Source organism: Mchenga conophoros, linkage group LG4, assembly GCF_057382185.1.
Source record: "Mchenga conophoros isolate Kocher_MC1m ecotype Shallow Benthic linkage group LG4, M_conophoros_male_GT1.1, whole genome shotgun sequence".
Lineage (NCBI taxonomy): Eukaryota > Metazoa > Chordata > Actinopteri > Cichliformes > Cichlidae > Mchenga > Mchenga conophoros.
Window position 1 is genome coordinate 28,492,889 of NC_140529.1, and position 19,493 is coordinate 28,512,381.

A 19,493-nucleotide genomic window follows, 5' to 3' on the forward strand; every position below is an offset into this window, starting at 1 on the left:
GAGGAGATAGAAGCCACTGACATAAAGACAAGAAAGCTCCTTACCATGCATGGAGGGTTTCACCCCAAGTCCAGCACCCTGAGGCTGTACGCTTGGACATTCCTCAGTTGTTTCTGTGCCTCAGCGGGAGCAGAAGGAAGGGGGCCGGGGACTGGTGAGTGTCAGCACCACAGTCCAGGATGAGACAACGAACATCCAAGAATACATTGGGAAGATGGCCCCAACTGACCGATTGCTCAGTGAATACCTCAGGCAGCAGAAACCCAAGAAAGAGGAGGGAGACGAGGAACCATCATGGAAGGATAGGCCCCTGCACGGTATGTACCACCGGCAGATAGAGGAGGTGGCTGATATCCAGAAATCCTACCAGTGGCTGGACAAAGCTGGACTGAAAGACAGCACAGAGGCACTAATCATGGCAGCACAAGAACAAGCTCTGAGTACAAGATCCATAGAGGCTGGGGTCTATCACACCAGGCAAGACCCCAGGTGCAGGCTGTGTAAAGATGCCCCAGAGATAATCTAGCACATAACAGCAGGGTGCAAGATGCTAGCAGACAAGGCATACATGGAACGCCATAACCAAGTGGCCGGCATAGTGTACAGGAACATCTGTGCCGAGTATAACCTGGAAGTCCCGAGGTCAAAATGGGAGATGCCCCCAAGGGTGGTGGAGAATGACCGAGCTAAGATCCTGTGGGACTTCCAGATACAGACGGACAAAATGGTGGTGGCTAATCAACCGGACATAGTGGTGGTAGACAAACAGAAGAAGACGGCCGTAGTGATCGATGTAGCGGTTCCCAATGACAGCAATATCAGGAAGAAAGAACACGAGAAGCTGGAGAAATACCAAGGGCTCAGAGAAGAGCTCGAGAGGATGTGGAGGGTGAAGGTAATGGTGGTCCCCGTGGTAATCGGAGCACTAGGTGCGGTGACTCCCAAGCTAGGCGAGTGGCTCCAGCAGATCCCGGGAATAACATCAGAGATCTCTGTCCAGAAGAGCGCAGTCCTGGGAACAGCTAAGATACTGCGCAGGACCCTCAAGCTCCCAGGCCTCTGGTAGAGGACCCGAGCTTGAAGGATAAACTGCCCGCAGGGGCGTGCTGGGTGTTTTTATATATATATATATATATTAAAAAAAAACACAGACAAAAAAACCCATATATATATATATATATATATATATATAAATCTATACATACTCTGAAAAGAGCAGACACGGTCTGGAAGGAACCACCCTTCTTCTTGCCACCCTTCTTGCCACCACCACCAGCAGCCTCTGTTTTCATAAACAGTAAATTTCATTACTGGAATTGAAAAAATATTTTTCACTGTATAATTTTAGCCTGCAGTATGCACATTGTAGCTATCTGTACTGGACATGGGAGTTTGTGAGCACTTTTTTTTCTTACCTTCAGCTCCAGCATGGGCTGCGTACAGGAAGCCCAGCAGTTTGTTTGAAGACTTCTGGTAGAGCTGCACAACTGAGTCATTCAGTGGGTCCTTGTTCTTGTCCAGCCAGCCAGTGATATTGTAGTCCACTGTACCAGCATAGTGAACCAGGGAGAAGTGTGCCTCAGCCTTGCCCTTTCCAGGCTTTGGTTTCTCAAATGCTTTGGTCTTGCCAAGATGCTGATCGTGCAGCTTGTTCTTGAACGTTGTGTCAGAGGCCTTGGGGAACATGCACTCCTCTTCAAGGATGGAGAAGATGCCCATTGGCTGAGAAAATGGCACAAATCATATTAAAATTTCAAGGGAGGTAACATATGCAAGCACATGTACATTTCTTCCTGAGCAGCTGTTTACCTTCTCAATAAGCTCAATGCAAGCAGCCAAGTCCATACCAAAGTCAATGAACTCCCATTGAATGCCTTCTTTCTTGTACTCCTCTTGCTCCAGGACAAACATGTGATGGTTGAAAAACTGTTGCAGTTTCTCATTGGTGAAGTTGATGCAGAGTTGCTCCAAGCTGTTGAACTGTAATAGTACAACCATGTCTAACTTCATGGCAATAAAGTCTTTAAAGTTTAAGAAATGTGTTGAAATGTTTCAAGTGCTCACATCAAAGATCTCAAACCCAGCGATATCCAGCACTCCAATGAAGAACTGTCTGGGCTGCTTTGTGTCCAGCATCTCATTGATACGGATAACCATCCACAAGAACATTTTCTCATAGATAGATTTGCACAGAGCCGAGACAGCATTGTTGACCTGGCAAACAAGAATTTATAATTATACAAAACCATATGAATACAGCTATAATGTTTATAATTATAATATGATTATACAAGTCTCCCTTTTATGAATTACCTGTGGGACGGTCTGACCTTTGGTCACCATCTCATTGCCAACCTTGACTCTTGGGTAGCACAAAGCTTTCAGCATATCAGCCGAGTTCAGGCCCAATAGGTACGCAATCTTGTCAGCCACTGTTGGATTAAAACAAATCATTATAATACCTAATAAATACAAATACTTCAAACATTTCTCCATTATAGAAATTTTTCACAATACCCTCGGTGCCATCAGGTTCAGCCTGCTCTTCACGCTGCTTCTGCTTGAATTTCATGTTGCCATGATGCATCACAGCACCAGTCAGCTTGTAGATGCTTAACTTCTCTTCACCAGTAAAGCCCAAGATGTCAATAGCAGTCTGTAAGAAAAAAATGAAATCAGCTATCAATAAATAAAACAAAAGAAGATATTTATGGTTAAGTATAAGATTCTGTGTCAAATGTGATTTTACATCTGTTGCAATGAACTCCTCCACATCATCGATGCTCTTGACAGTGATTTCACCCTGACTGATCATTGGATAGTCATAAGGGTTAGTTGTGATCAGAAGAGCCTCTGAAAGGAGAAATGAAGTTAACTTGTTTTTTGCTTAGAATGTGATTTTAATGGTTTTAAAATTTAAATTTAGGTGTCCTGTCAGCATACCCAGAAGCTCAGGCTTGTGGCCTGTCATCAGCTGATAGAAGATATGGTAGCTCCTCTCAGCAGACAACTGGAAGGTGACACGGGACTTCTCCAGCAGATCTAAGGACAACAGATTAATTTTGACACTGTAGACATGAGACATCACAGTCAAAACTGCAAAATGGATCATGCATGCATTCATTTCCTTGGCTGTCATTGGGCGTGTTTGAAACTTTTTTCAGTTCTGTTGCTTTACTTATAACGTGCTTCACAGTATACCTTATTATACTTTAAATGTTCCGTGAAGTTGCAATATGTTCCTACTTATACTTACACACGATAACTGCTGGGTTACAGTATATAACTTATATATATAGCGTAACCACACTGTTCATGCATCCGTGTGTTCCACCACAACAGACAATATTACTTCTTCTGAAATTAAGTGACTCATCTCTTTATGTGCTGTAAAATAATTTCTATCACAGATAATGGTAATTTACACTGTGGTTCAAACTTACATGTTTCAATATCAGCTGAGGCCAGCTTGCCAGATGTGCCAAAGTGAATCCTGATGAATTTACCCTACAGGGGTAGATCTTTATTAATATTGCCTTTCATGAGAGCAAGTAGTAAAAAGCTCATTTACATTAACTCATTTTAATCACTTACAAATCGAGAGGAGTTGTCATTCCTCACAGTCTTGGCATTACCGTAGGCCTCCAACAGAGGGTTGGCAGCAACAATCTGATCCTCAAGAGAGCCCTGCAAGAATATATTGTTTTTATGTGAGCTGATCTTCCAAAATTGATTTTCTTTTTCTGTCACAAAGACTTTGACGCAGAATAAAGAATCTACCTGCATTTTGCCAGGTGTTGGCTCAGCCTTCTTAGCTCCAAGAGCTGCAATTGTTGCAAAGTACTGGATGACACGTTTGGTGTTGACAGTCTTTCCCGCACCGGATTCTCCACTGGGGTTTAGGGGACACATTGTTAAAATGCCTTTATATCGTTTTTATATATTTTGCATACAGTTTTTATTATACTCACGTAATCAGGACAGACTGGTTCTCACGATCTAAAAGAAAAACATATAAGCATGTCTTGAATAATCTTAGTATTCATTTATTTCCTATCACTTATAAGTAGCTATGTGGTAAGAAGCAATTTTTTTCACGCAATGATTAATGGTCATCTCTTTAAGTAGAAGTCCTAAATGCATTTAAAGGCTTTAATAGGAAATTGAGCTTACCAGTGAGCATGGCCTGATAGGCATTGTCAGAGATGGAGAAGATGTGGGGTGGAGCCTCAATCCTCTTCTTTCCTCTGTATGCTGCTACACATGTAGCATCATATACAGGAAGCCACTTGTAGGGATTGACGACAACGCAGAACAACCCAGAGTAGGTCTGTATCATAGACAATAAATATCATTTAAACATTTACAGATCAGCATGATACTTTCCTCTCACACACAGCAATGTGAAAACTTACGTAGATCATCCATGATGCATAACGCTCTTTGAGGTTAAACAACACAGATGGGTCATTAAGGTGGGTCATCATGGCCATGTCCTCCATCTTATCAAACTTTGGAGGGTTTCTAGGGTGGATTTCATCCTCCTTTACAGTGACCGTCTGAATAGATCCGTCTGAATAGATTTTAATGATCCATCAGACAACTTCATCTTTCACAGTTCGGCATTATATATATATATATATATATATATTTTTTTTTTTTTCTAAATCACATCAGAAACAGCAGTATGCGACATTACGTGATGGCAGAGCTTCAGTTCATCCTTTGTCATTTTTTTTTTTTTTTTTTTTTTTTAATAAATAGGACAGGGGGAATGAATGAGAGAAAGAGGGGGAGAGAAAGAAAGAAAACCAAAGGGGAGAAGAGACGGTGAGAAGGGGGGGAAGAGAGAGAGAGAAAAAAAAAAAAAAAGAACTCCTGGGTCACCTGTATGGAGAAAAAAAAACAAACAAACAAACAAAAAAAAAAACAAACAGAGGAGACAGCAAACAACAAAGAGCAACATAATAATAGAGAAAACAAAGCACCATCACAATAAACTAGCTAGTCATAGATATCAATATTTACTAAATAATAAACGATATTGTGCAGCACGCAAGATAGACAGCGCACAGTGTGCTTTGAGGCAGCCGCCAAGAAAGCTTTAGTCCGCGTCTGTGAATACCCATGTGTGCATACCTGTGTGGATCAGCATGCTTGCATTCCAAAGGTTTCTCCATGTAATGATCTGCTAGGGAGTGTGGGGGGGCCACAGCCCCGTCCTCCAGGGTGTGAAGTGGGTATGGAGGAGATCAAAACTCCAGACATCCAGAGGCCCCCAGAACACAAGAGACCATGGAAGACCAACAGAGGGGCAGCCGCGCCACTGTTCCAGTAAGAGCTGAGGAGAGTCCCAGATGAGGGCTCGCCCAGCAGCCGCGGAGCAGAAGTCAGGGGGAGTTGCAGTGACGCGCCCGTGAGCTCCGCCGGCCCCCAGCTGTGCCTGAGTGACCGAGCCCCAGGCCGAGAGGCCGGGGGCACCCCACCTCCAAAGGGGCCCGAGCGAGCCCCAGGCCCCAGGCCCCGACAAGCGGCCGCCAAGGAGTGAGCCGGTGTGTACCCGGACGCCCACCCCCAGACACAAAGAACCACCAACACACCGACACCTGAGGGAGTCCGCCACCGGCAGGGGAAGTGGTGGTGGGTGGAGATAGGCCTCCAAACCTTGGAGGGCCTGAGGTGTCCCCAGAGAGGTGGCGTCTGATACCCAACCTGACATATAGACACAGACATACAGGCACACACAGACACAAACATCCATTCCCACCCTCATGCTCTCATATGCACTCACTCCACACTCAACCAACGTGGAGACAGACATAAAGAGACGCTGTACACACAATCACACTCCCCAAGCGTACTCTACAAACCGGGTCTAGGTACCCTTGCCCCTGGAGGGGGGAATTGCACCCAGACCCAGGTGGTGTTACCCTTTTCCCTGCGGTGGGGAGAGGCAGACCACCCCGACTCCGCAGCAGCAGGGAGGCCCCACACCCCAGACCGCAGTCGGACGGCCAACTCCTCCTACTAGCCCTCCCGCTCCAGCAGGCCGCAGAGAATGGGGGTGGGAGAAGACTCCAAACCTCCCTCCACCCGCTCATTGTAGTGTTGATGCATATGTGTTCTAAGGTGCAATTAAAACCCAGGAGGGCATGGAGCTACCTGCCAAGGAGCAGCAGGTAAGCGCATAGTCCCTCCTGCTAGCCCTCAATGACTAAGTGTATTTAAAATTGAGAGGTGGGCAACGACGTCAGGGGTGAGGTATACACCCTGATGGTGATTTGGACTCCGTGATTGTGCCCACCCCCAAGATCCTATATGTATGTGTAATGAGAGTGTGAATAATGTGAATGTCTAAGTTGTGGGATAAAATTGAGGCAGAGGCAGCCAGAAGGGGACAGGGGGGGGGGGGGGGGGGGGTAGCCTCCTCTGCACCCTGGTGACATACCCCCACTCCAAGGCCCTGCATGTGTGGGTGGTTGTGGAGGAGCGGGAAGAGGGAGGCAGCTGGAGATGGGGAGGGAAGGAAGGGAGGGGCAGGTAACCCCTCCCTGGGGCCAGCTCCCCCGCTGACCCCAGTAGGCACCCCCACCCTCCGCGACCCGCCAGGGAAGGGGGGCCCAGGCCCATCAGACCGGGGCCCAGTGCAGTAGCGCCCCCCGGCTCCACAGAGCCCTGGACAGTCCACCCAACCCCACCACAGAGAAAACTGCACCCACCCCACCATCCACACATCTTCCAGACTACATAAGACGGTAAACGCCCAGGCTGAGATCTTCCTCCACCTCTCCTGTATCTCCCCCTCCTGCAGAGAGTTCCTGAAGAGAAGAAAGCTCCTGCAAGATGTGACCATCCCCCCCACCAGTTGAAGAGCCCCCCAGGCGGCTCGACGCACCGGCGGCACCCTGCTCCAGGGCCGGGCCCCCATGCACCCACCCGCCCACAACCCCGGCAACACACCAACCAGGACCCAAGCCCCCGAGGCCCGGCCCGGGCCCCAGCCCAGAGACGGAGCGCCCCCAGAACCTCACGCCCATCCCGGACCCACCCAGGGGCAGCCAGGTTGCCAGGTCAGTAACCCACGTCCGTCAGCACAGACCCTCCCCTAGCCCCGCTGCACGCAGCCGCGAGGAAACAGTCACCTGAGAGCCAACAGAGCCCCCAACCGGACGTGACCGTTCCCCGGGTTGAGCCCCCCAAGGAAGATGCCTCCGGGGAACCCCCCGACGCCCTAAGCCTGTCCCTACCCCCTCACCAATCACAACAGTGAAGGCGGGACCAAACTATGACCCCCCACCCCCACTAGGTGATGGAGCTGATAAAAGGGGCCCAGAGCAATTGATCTAATGTGGTGGCAGAGGCTGTGTCAAGACTAATGTAATCTAATAGATAATTTCTATATTGGTTAGAATTAAGATTATTTTTATTTTTCCAGTTCATGAGGACTGTTTTCTTGGCTATGCATAGGGCAGTGAAGATCATATGGGCTATATTCTTTTCTGAAGTGACATTATCTAAGCTGCCCAGTAGACACACTAAGGGGGAAGTTGGAATGTTACATTTCAGACACTTTGATAAGTCTTCACATATCTCGCGCCAAAACTTTTGCACTGGTGGACAGAACCAAAGAGCGTGGATGTAATTGTCTGGTGTATTGCCTTGACAGTGTGAGCAGTTGTTGGAAGATGTAAAGCCCATCTTGAACATCCGATGACCTGTATAGTGCACTCTATGAAGTATTTTGTATTGTATTAATTGCAGACTGGGATTTTTAATTAATTTAAAAGTTTTTAAGCAAATCTGAGACCAGAAGTTTTGGTCTAGGTTGACTGATAAATCTGCTTCCCACTTTGCAGTAGGAAGGGATATTGATTCATCTAATTTAGAAAGTGTTCTGTATATTTTAGATAATAATTTGGGGGATTTAAGAGTAAGAAAATGTGCCGCACTTAGTGGTGTTTGTAATTCAACTTGACTGAGGTTAAATTTCTTTTTTACTATGGATTTAATTTGTTGATATTCTAAAAACCTTGTCTTGTTGATCCCATATTGTTCAACTAGTCTGTCAAATGGAATAAATTCTGTTCCCTCTAATATATGTTCTAAGTATTTAATTCCTTTACAACTCCATTCTGGGAAATTAATCATATTATTGTTTTGTAATATGTCAGGGTTATTCCAGATAGGTGTACGTTTGCATGGGATTAATGAAGACTCCGTTATTTTTAGAAACTCCCACCATGCTGTTAGAGAAAAGCTGATGTTGATACTTTTAAAGCATTCATGTCTTTTGATGTTTGAGCTAATAAATGGTAGGTCTGAAATCTCTAGATCCTTGCATAGTGCCTGTTCAACATCTAGCCAGGGCTCAACTAAGAAGGTATGTTTTAACCATTCTGAGATGAACTGAAGCCTGTTGGCTAAGAAGTATTGGTGAAAATTAGGCAGATCTAATCCTCCTCTATCCTTGGTTCTTTGTAGCGTTTTTAAGCTAATACGCGGGGGTTTATCTTTCCAAAGGAATTTGGAAATATATGAATCCAGAGATCTGAACCAATCTTGTGATGGTTTGTTAGGGATCATCAAAAATAAGTAATTTATTTTTGGCAAGATCATCATTTTTATAGTGGCGACCCTTCCCATGAGTGATATGGGTAAAGATTTCCATCTAGTCAGATCGCCTTCTACTTTCTTTAGAAGTGGGATGTGGTTTAGTTTAGTTAAGTCTGAAAGCTTAGGAGAGACATTAATACCTGAATATTTAATATTTCCGGATTGCAGTGGGGCAGAGGAAGAATTATGGAAGGAGCAGTTAATGGGGAGAACTGTAGATTTTGGCCAGTTAATTGAATAATCTGAAACTCTTGAAAACCAGTTTATTAGAGTAATTACCTCAGAGAGGTTGGTTTGTGTGTTTTGCAGAAAAAGCAACACATCATCCGCATAGAGACTGATTTTATGTTCTATGTTCTTACATTTTATGCCCTTAATTGTTGTAGCCTGTCTAAATGCTGCTGCTAGAGGTTCGATAAAAATTGCAAAAAGTGAAGGGGAGAGTGGGCATCCCTGTCTGGTGCCCCTCAGGAGACAGAAGCTGGAGGATGTCTGGTCATTTGTTCTGATACAAGCCGTTGGGGAATTGTATAATATTCTTATCCAGTTTATGAAAGAGTTTCCAAAACCAAATTTGTGTAAAGTTGCGAATAAAAATTTCCAATTAACTCTGTCAAATGCTTTTTCTGCATCTAGAGATAATATTATGGTTTCGATGTTTTTATCGTATGAGTAGTCTATTAAATTAAGTAATCTACGAGTGTTTGTTGAGGAGTGCCGACCTTTTATGAAACCAGTTTGGTCAGGATGAATTAAGAGGGGGGTCATTTTCTCTAATCTCTTTGAGAGAGCTTTGCAGATTATTTTAAGGTCTACATTTAAAAGAGAAATTGGACGATAGCTTGAGGGAAATAAAGGGTCTTTTCCTGGTTTTAGCAGGAGACTAATGTTGGCAGAATTCATATTTGGTGGTAGTCTGCCCTTTTCCTCGATTTCCTGCAACATGCTGTGGAATACTGGTGCCAAAATTGTCCAGAATTCTTTGTAGAATTCTGCAGGGAAGCCGTCTGGACCTGGAGCCTTATTATTGGGCATACTTATCAGGGCTTCCTGGAGTTCACTTGGCGTCAGTGGCGAATCCAGTTCCATTGCTTGACTGTCTAGTAATTTTGGAAGAGTTACGTTGTCAAGAAACAGATCAATTTCATTTTTAGATGGGTTTATTTGTGGTGAGTATAAAGTTTCATAGAAATCCCTAAAAATGTTGTTTATTCTTCCAGGATCATATATTGTGTTCCCCGATAAATCTTTAGCAGCACATATAGTTATTTTTTCTTTATTTATTTTTAGCTGGTTAGCTAGAAATCGACCTGATTTGTTACTGTGTTCAAAATTCTGCAAGCGAAGTCTTTGTATAAGGAATTGTGTTTTTTTATTAATAGTTTCATTTAATTCTAGTTTTGTTTTGCATATTTTGTTCAATGTTTCCTGATCTTGGTGGGACGCGTAGGCTTCTTCTAGTGATTTGATGTTTTTTTCTAATTCCTGAATATTTTTGTTTTCTTCTTTCTTTTTGTGTGATGAGAAAGAAATTATTTTACCTCTCATCACAGCTTTCCCTGCTTCCCATAGAACAGAAGCAGATATTCCGGGAGTGTCATTAAAGTCTAAATATGAAGTCCATTCCTTTTTAAAGTATTTAATAAAGTCTTCATCTTTAAGTAGTGATATATTAAATCTCCAGTTTTTACTTGGCGTAGTATTATTCTTGTGCATTAGTGTTAAAGATACAGGAGCATGATCGCTGACAGCTATAGGATGAATCTCAGTGTCTGAAATGTCACACAGCAGTGAGCTGCTGACCAAAAAATAATCCAGACGAGAGTAAGAGTGATGAACATGCGAGAAAAAAGTATATTCCTTACTGGTGGGGTGAAGAGAGCGCCATGCATCGCAAAGACCAAAGTCGTTCATATACTGTTTGATTATATTTGTGGACTGCCAATTACGCTGAGTTCCTGTTGTGTTGAGCCTATCCATTTCTTCATTTAGTCCAAGGTTGAGGTCACCGCCAAGAATGAGTGTGCAATCAAGGTGTTCAGAGAGTGCACTAAAAAAACCGTGGAAGAATGAGGGTTCATCAACATTTGGACCATATATACTAACAATACATAGTTTTTTGTTCAATATTGATAGTTTAATAATTAGAAATCTACCCTCTGGATCTATAACTGTATCGAGTACTGTAAAATTAACATTTTTATGTATTAAAATTGCTACTCCCCGTTGTCTAGAATTATAACCGGCTGCAAACACGTTAGGGAACTCAGGTGTTTTAAGTTCATTTAAACCTGTGACAGGTTTGTGAGTTTCTTGTAATAAAACAACATCTGCCTGTAGTTTTTTAAGCTGGTTAAATATTTTTAACCTCTTTCCTCTGGTGCCAGCTCCATTTACATTCCATGTGACAAACCTCAGCATGCCCTTAATTGTGCGTGTATGTCTAATGATGTATGCTGGGTGTTTCGTTTAGACAGGTGGAGAGAATATGGAAACATCCCTTGTTTGTAAATAGAAAGAGAAAAAGAAGTGTGGTGAGAGACTCCATAAGTCTGACTATGTGTGTGAATATTCACTAATATGAACAAGCGTGGCTTGCTTATGTGTCCTGCAAGTCTGTGCGTGCTGTGAGGCTGTTGTGAATGTGCTGCCGTTGAGCTGATGTGTTTGCGTGATCGTGTTGTGAAAATATGGAGAAATAGAGGGTGTTGTTTGTAGGTGAGTGGGGAAGTAGGTGATCACAGCAGTGAAAGACAAGAGAAAGAAAGAAACCACATGAACTGTGAGCGACAACAAAAAAAAAAGAAACGAAACGGAAACATTCCAATTAAAGCAATGACGGAGGGTGACGGTGTTATATCTGCTATGACATCATATTGATATTACTAGCTTAAACTCATGTTAAAGGAGAGAGTGTGAATGAATAAGAAAAGAGTGTAGCGGGTTCTTATCTGGAGTGCAGTTAATATAACCACGGTGTGGTGCCGAGGTCGCGGTAAAGCTGTCCGTCCACGTAGAGCCGGTCCACGGCGATGACAGCACGGGAGCCTTTCTGGATGAAGCTACGTCGAACTGGGAACAGGACCTTGCGTCGTTCCAGGATCTCTATGGGGAACTGGTCGTTCACGCTGAAGTCCGTTCCTTTCAGCTCTCTGCCGCGACTCTTCACCTGTTCCTTCTGTTTGAATTGACTGAATTTGGCCACAATAGGCCGTGGTCTCCCGGTCCGCGACCGCGCGCCCCCCAAGCGATGTACTCTATCGAAGTCGATGTTCTTTACGGTGTCCTCCGGCAGCTTCAGGTGGATTTTAATGAAGTTTTTCACCGTTGCCTCTGCGTCCTCTCCGGCAGTTTCTGGAATACCAGAAAACACAAGATTATCTCTCATGCTACGGGCTTGTAGATCGATAACGGACTCTTTTATTTTTTTATTTTCAATGTTTAGCTGGGTCACGTTATCGGTGAGAGATTTAACCGACTCCCGTAGCGTGGCATTTTCAGCGGCAAGCGTTTCCACCTGCTGCTGGCTGAATTCCAGGGATTCTCTCAGAGATTTAAATTCCCGGTGTAAAATCTCCACCAGGGACAGCCTCGCATCGAAACTGGACAATCGCTTGTCGATTGACTCCAGGATTTCTGCGATGTCTTTGCCGGCAGGCGATGTTGTACCGGGGGAGTCTGCCTGGCGACTTCTCTTCGATGACGGCGTCTCGATTTTGGCCGGGGAAGATGCACTCTGGGCCTTATGCATTACTAAATCTTGAAAACAGCGGTCGATGTAATCTTGGAGAGCGTCTAAACTCTCCCCGTTGTCCTCCAGGGTGTTAGAGATGATAAAACAGATGTTGTTAGTTATATGACAACTGATTAGTATATTTGGTAATACTGAAGCTTGGAAAACCTTTGTTAAACTCTATGCTACCATTTGCTTTTTCTCCGCCAAAATCTCCGGCGTCTGACGTCACCTACAACATCACTTCCGTCACTTACCTCTCACTTCGGCATTATATATTTAACAAACAGATAAAGTACATAGATTATTCATCTACCTTTCCTGCGTCTGTCTCAACAGTGGCTTTACCACCCTCCTTCTTGACGAGTTTGCCCTTGACATACATCTCACCAGGATCAGTTACAAAGAAGGCCGTCTTGGCATCAAATGGAGCAGTCTGGGCCTCAATCCTCTCCTTTTCTGGCTTGCGGAGGTAAATGGCCGCTGGGCCATACTGCTCCATCTCCGCGTCTGTGCTCATGGTGGCACTTTACTAGAGACTGAAAATATGACCAAGTGAAACATAAATCATATGCTTAGTGCACAACCCATAATTAATTTCCATTGTTTTAGATTTATGGAATTTACCACAGGTGATGCAAATAGAAACTCCTTAATACCCTGTGTACGTCAAGGTGCTATTTTATTGCAATGCTTTATGAAAAGGACACACAGGCAAGCACACACATATATATAGTTTACAGACATACAAATATGTATGTTTACATAAATTAAATAAATAATACATTATACATATCTATCTATCTATCTATCTATCTATCTATCTATCTATCTATCTATCTATCTATCTATCTATCTATCTATCTATCTAGAAGGGACAGTTTATGGCTGTATATTACAATATACACTTAAGTAAAGTATAATGTCACATATTTGTTACATTAAACTTAAATTGCTGCATTTATGTCTTTTTGAGTAACTCCAATCCTTCTTTTGAAGTGCAACAGGAACACATCAAAAGCATTTTCACAATCAGTTTAGCTGCATTTCTTGTTGAAATAAATTATTTTAAGGTGATTGTGCTTATAAATATTTAGCACACCACTAGTGGTAAATTATAACAGTGCACTGCATGGTTTGTGAATTATTTATTACAATCAATCTTGAAGGTAAACTGATATTAAATTGAGTTTATACTAAGCTTATACTTGTGCAAGTAATTTTGATGTCATAGCCAGTAATGAGTTTTATATGTGGAGGAGTTTTGAAATGCCACTGGTGTATAGTTACAGGACATAAAAATCTCACACATCGGATATAAAATTCAGGGCAAGACTTTGTGTTAATGCCAGACCGGTGTTATATATCTCTACTAGGGACATAATGCAACAATGATAATTTAATACCAGAAAATTGTTTGTTATAAATACTGTTAATGTGTATCTCTAATGAAAAAAGGAACATACAACTGTTAAATTTTTATTTTTGATTTATGAATAAGTGATAAATGATTAATGGAATGGAAAGGGTCATAACCGGATTATCTTTCATTTCCAAGTTTTGCACAGACGTGGGTTAATATTTGCCATCTTACCAGAAGGTCATGAGGTACCATGGTCAAAAATAAATCCAGCAAAGCCAAGGAGCAGGGATTCGTGTTTGGCATAAGAGAAGGATATATTTATAGGACACATTTAGATATGTTGTTAACAACAAATCCCAGCCTGAAGGACATTTATCATCTCAACTTGTCTATTTAACTTTCAAATGTATTTTCTTAAAAAAAAGCACGTGTATGTCTGTAAGGTAAGTTTATTGTAGAAAACAATACAAAGTAAACAATAAAACAAAACCAAAAAACCTGAAAAACTTAAAATATGCTGTGTTTATTCATCGTAATTCCAAGAGTCAGGTAAAAAATGCATGAAAAAAGAGTCGATAAGGAGGGTTACAACCAAAACAGCCAAAAATGATCTATTTCCTCTTTTTAGCCATGGTAGTGCCTAAGAACACATTATATATAGTGTTACAGACTATAATGTGTTATAATGCAGTGAAGTGTTGTAATGTTTTGTAAATGTACAGTGTGTTTAATCTCAAAATATATTTGTAAAATACTACCACAGTTCCACTGTACCTCTGGTTTTATGAGCACAGATAAGTCACTATGGCTTTTGCTTCTATCAGGAGCAAGCACACTGACATTTCTTGAGGACAATAGAGCTAGAAAATGAACTTGGTTAGAATAGAATAGAATTCAACTTTATTGTCATTGCACATGCACAGGTACAGGGCAACGAAATGCAGTTTGCATCCATCCAGAAGTGCTTTAGTGATATAGATATATTACAATATATATTAGCAATAGTATAGATATGTAAGTATATTACAGAAATGGGTCTATTATGGTATGTTATAATGTACACGGTATGAAGTATGTTGTGAATATTCTATAACTAAGTATGTACAGGCTGTAGTGAGTACAAGCTATGTACAGGCTATGAACAGGATATAAATATGAAAAACTATACAGAATATGAAATAAATAACTTTACAGAAATCTGAGATATACAGCTATACAGAAATGGGAACTATGCAAGTTGTAAACAGTTGTAGGATTAAAGATTATCGAATGTACAGAATGATTATTTACACAGAGCTATACAGTAGTGCAGTTAAGATAAGTGAGGGTGTAGATAGTTTCTACAGAGACTATATAAAGTGCTAGTGGTTTTGAGTGGTGGTTCAGTCCATGTTATTATTGTGTGTTCGAGGGTACAGTTGTCCATTGTGGGTGTGTGTATGTTCAGTCCATGAGTTTAACGTGGGTCAGATGTCAGGAGGCAGAGTTCAGGAGTCTGACAGCTGTGGGGAAGAAGCTGTTCCAGTACCTGGTGGTCTTAGTCTTAGTTAACAAGTAAGGCAAAAGTCTTTGCTTTGGTGATATGCTGGGAGCAGGGGTGTTATCAGTTTCCCGAAGTACACAGAGAGAGAAAGAACCATCCAGGAAGTGTGATTTTATAATGGCGGAAGCAAAACAGCAAAAGTACAGGGAATTCATGATGATGTTTTTCAAATGTGAAGCTATAACAGATGGGACTTAAACTCAAAAATTAAACTTGATTTGCTGAAAGGGAAATAATACAAAACTATACTGAGAAATGGTCACATGTCTTCTTGTTAAAACGCTAATATTCCTAACTGAAGGAATATTTTTTATAACTGTAACTAGACTGAAAGTAAGAAGTCACAATCAGGCACCTTCAGACGTTTTTGTGAAGTATGTTTTATTGTATGTATGTGCTCATTTTTACCCTACAGGAACATTTTTAACTACGTAATTAAAGACTTTAAATGGCGCAGTGTTATACAGTCACCTTTTTAACGTAACACATGTGATATGATTTTTTACATTACTGGAAATAACTTCATGAAAAAATGTATAATAGTATCACTAATATACAGGGAGTGCAGAATTATCAGGCAAATGAGTATTTTGTCCACATCATCCTCTTCATGCATGTTGTCTTACTCCAAGCTGTATAGGCTCGAAAGCCTACTACCAATTAAGCATATTAGGTGATGTGCATCTCTGTAATGAGAAGGGGTGTGGTCTAATGACATCAACACCCTATATCAGGTGTGCATAATTATTAGGCAACGTCCTTTCCTTTGGCAAAATGGGTCAAAAGAAGGAATTGACAGGCTCAGAAAAGTCAAAAATAGTGAGATATCTTGCAGAGGGATGCAGCAGTCTCAAAATTGCAAAGCTTCTGAAGCGTGATCATCGAACAATCAAGCGTTTCATTCAAAATAGTCAACAGGGTTGCAAGAAGCGTGTGGAAAAACCAAGGCGCAAAATAACTGCCCATGAACTGAGAAAAGTCAAGCGTGCAGCTGCCAAGATGCCACTTGCCACCAGTTTGGCCATATTTCAGAGCTGCAACATCACTGGAGTGCCCAAAAGCACAAGGTGTGCAATACTCAGAGACATGGCCAAGGTAAGAAAGGCTGAAAGACGACCACCACTGAACAAGACACACAAGCTGAAACGTCAAGACTGGGCCAAGAAATATCTCAAGACTGGTTTTTCTAAAGTTTTATGGACTGATGAAATGAGAGTGAGCCAGATGGATGGGCCCGTGGCTGGATTGGTAAAGGGCAGAGAGCTCCAGTCCGACTCAGACGCCAGCAAGGTGGAGGTGGAGTACTGGTTTGGGCTGGTATCATCAAAGATGAGCTTGTGGGGCCTTTTCGGGTTGAGGATGGAGTCAAGCTCAACTCCCAGTCCTACTGCCAGTTTCTGGAAGACACCTTCTTCAAGCAGTGGTACAGGAAGAACTCTGCATCCTTCAAGAAAAACATGATTTTCATGCAGGACAATGCTCCATCACACGCGTTCAAGTACTCCACAGCGTGACTGGCAAGAAAGGGTATAAAAGAAGAAAAACTAATGACATGGCTACCTTGTTCACCTGATCTGAACCCCATTGAGAACCTGTGGTCCATCATCAAATGTGAGATTTACAAGGAGGGAAAACAGTACACCTCTCTGAACAGTGTCTGGGAGGCTGTGGTTGCTGCTGCACGCAATGTTGATGGTGAACAGATCAAAATACTGACAGAATCCATGGATGGCAGGCTTTTGAGTGTCCTTGCAAAGAAAGGTGGCTATATTGGTCACTAATTTGTTTTTGTTTTGTTTTTGAATGTCAGAAATGTATATTTGTGAATGTGGAGATGTTATATTGGTTTCGCTGGTAAAAATAAATAATTGAAATGGGTATATATTTGTTTTTTGTTAAGTTGCCTAATAATTATGCACAGTAATAGTCACCTGCACACAGATATCCCCCTAAAATAGCTAAAACTAAAAACTACTTCCAAAAACATTCAGTTTTGATATTAATGAGTTTTTTGGGTTCATTGAGAACATGGTTGTTGTTCAATAATAAAATTATTCCTCAAAAATACAACTTGCCTAATAACCCTGCACTCCCTGTATGTATGTATGTATGTATATATATATATATATATATATATATATATATATATATATATATATATATATATATATATATAGATATATAAAAACACCCAGCACGCCCCTGCGGGCGGTTTATCCTTCAAGCTCGGGTCCTCTACCAGAGGCCTGGGAGCTTGAGGGTCCTGCGCAGTATCTTAGCTGTTCCCAGGACTGCGCTCTTCTGGACAGAGATCTCCGATGTTATTCCCGGGATCTGCTGGAGCCACTCACCTAGCTTGGGAGTCACCGCACCTAGTGCTCCGATTACCACGGGGACCACCATTACCTTCACCCTCCACATCCTCTCGAGCTCTTCTCTGAGCCCTTGGTATTTCTCCAGCTTCTCGTGTTCCTTCTTCCTGATATTGCTGTCATTGGGAACCGCTACATCGATCACTACGGCCGTCTTCTTCTGTTTGTCTACCACCACTATGTCCGGTTGGTTAGCCACCACCATTTTGTCCGTCTGTATCTGGAAGTCCCACAGGATCTTAGCTCGGTCATTCTCCACCACCCTTGGGGGCATCTCCCACTTTGACCTCGGGACTTCCAGGTTATACTCGGCACAGATGTTCCTGTACACTATGCCGGCCACTTGGTTATGGCGTTCCATGTATGCCTTGCCTGCTAGCATCTTGCACCCTGCTGTTATGTGCTGGATTGTCTCTGGGGCATCTTTACACAGCCTGCACCTGGGGTCTTGCCTGGTGTGATAGACCCCAGCCTCTATGGATCTTGTACTCAGAGCTTGTTCTTGTGCTGCCATGATTAGTGCCTCTGTGCTGTCTTTCAGTCCAGCTTTGTCCAGCCACTGGTAGGATTTCTGGATATCAGCCATCTCCTCTATCTGCCGGTGGTACATACCGTGCAGGGGCCTATCCTTCCATGATGGTTCCTCGTCTCCCTCCTCTTTCTTGGGTTTCTGCTGCCTGAGGTATTCACTGAGCAATCGGTCAGTTGGGGCCATCTTCCCAATGTATTCTTGGATGTTCGTTGTCTCATCCTGGACTGTGGTGCTGACACTCACCAGTCCCCGGCCCCCTTCCTTCCGCTTAGCGTACAGCCTCAGGGTGCTGGACTTGGGGTGAAACCCTCCATGCATGGTAAGGAGCTTTCTTGTCTTTATGTCAGTGGCTTCTATCTCCTCCTTTGGCCAGCCTATTACCCCAGCAGGGTACCTGATCACGGGCAGGGCGTACGTGTTGATGGCCCGGATCTTGTTCTTACCATTCAGCTGACTCCTCAGGACTTGCCTGACCCTCTGCAGGTACTTGGTGGTTGCAGCCTTTCTAGTGGCCTCTTCATGGTTCCCATGGTTCCGTAGTCGGTATCCGTAGCCAGTCTTCTAATGATCTCACTGAGGGGGTTCAGGCCTATGCAGAACAGCAGTGGGGACAGAGCATCTCCTTGGTAGATCCCGCACTTGATGGTGACTTGTGTTATGGGCTTGGAGTTGGCCTCTAGTGTTGTACGCCACATCCCCATTGAGTTCCTGATGAAGGCTCTTAGGGTCCCATTGATCTTGTACAATTCTAGGCATTCCAGTATCCAGCTGTGGGGCATTGAGTCATAGGCCTTCTTGTAATCAATCCAGGCAGTGCACAGGTTGGTCAGTCTGGTCTTGCAGTCTCGGCTGACTGTTCTGTCTACCAGTAGCTGGTGTTTTGCACCTCTGGTATTCTTGCCAATTCCTTTCTGTGTCCCACTCATGTATTGACCCATGTGCCTGTTCATCTTAGCCGATATGATGCCTGACAGGAGCTTCCATGTAGTACTGAGGCAGGTTATTGGTCGGTAGTTGGAGGGGACCAGTCCCTTCTTGGGGTCCTTGGGGATCAGGACCGTCCGACCTTCGGTTAGCCATTCCGGGTGTCTCTCGTTAACTAGCAGCTGGTTCATTTGTGCTGCCAGACGCTCGTGGAGTGCAGTCAGCTTCTTTAGCCAGTAGGCGTGAACCATGTCGGGCCCTGGTGCTGTCCAACTCTTCATACTGGAGACCCTTTCTTGGATATCTGCCACTGTGATGGTTACTGGACCCTGTTCAGGGAGGTCGCTGTGGTCTGCCCTCAGATCCACTAGCCCCTGAGCATTGCCGTTATGGGTTGCGTCCTTCTCCCATAT

The 19,493-nt window shown here is 43.3% G+C and overlaps 1 pseudogene across 1 annotated transcript in view; it reads right to left on the minus strand.

Annotated features, from left to right (window-relative positions):
• LOC146576338 (myosin heavy chain, fast skeletal muscle-like) overlaps positions 1 to 12,881 on the minus strand; it is a 37,790-nt pseudogene extending 24,909 nt beyond the window's left edge. The window contains exons 1-15 of the transcript XR_014892243.1: positions 12,663 to 12,881; positions 4,416 to 4,559; positions 4,174 to 4,330; positions 3,972 to 3,999; positions 3,781 to 3,892; positions 3,595 to 3,687; positions 3,444 to 3,507; positions 2,944 to 3,042; positions 2,750 to 2,853; positions 2,518 to 2,656; positions 2,314 to 2,432; positions 2,065 to 2,214; positions 1,810 to 1,980; positions 1,416 to 1,722; positions 1,206 to 1,282 (exon numbers count right to left, since the gene is read on the minus strand). The product of XR_014892243.1 is annotated as a myosin heavy chain, fast skeletal muscle-like (transcript). The remainder of the gene's footprint in view (positions 1 to 1,205; positions 1,283 to 1,415; positions 1,723 to 1,809; positions 1,981 to 2,064; positions 2,215 to 2,313; positions 2,433 to 2,517; positions 2,657 to 2,749; positions 2,854 to 2,943; positions 3,043 to 3,443; positions 3,508 to 3,594; positions 3,688 to 3,780; positions 3,893 to 3,971; positions 4,000 to 4,173; positions 4,331 to 4,415; positions 4,560 to 12,662) is intronic.
• Between the last annotated feature and the right edge of the window lie 6,612 nt (positions 12,882 to 19,493).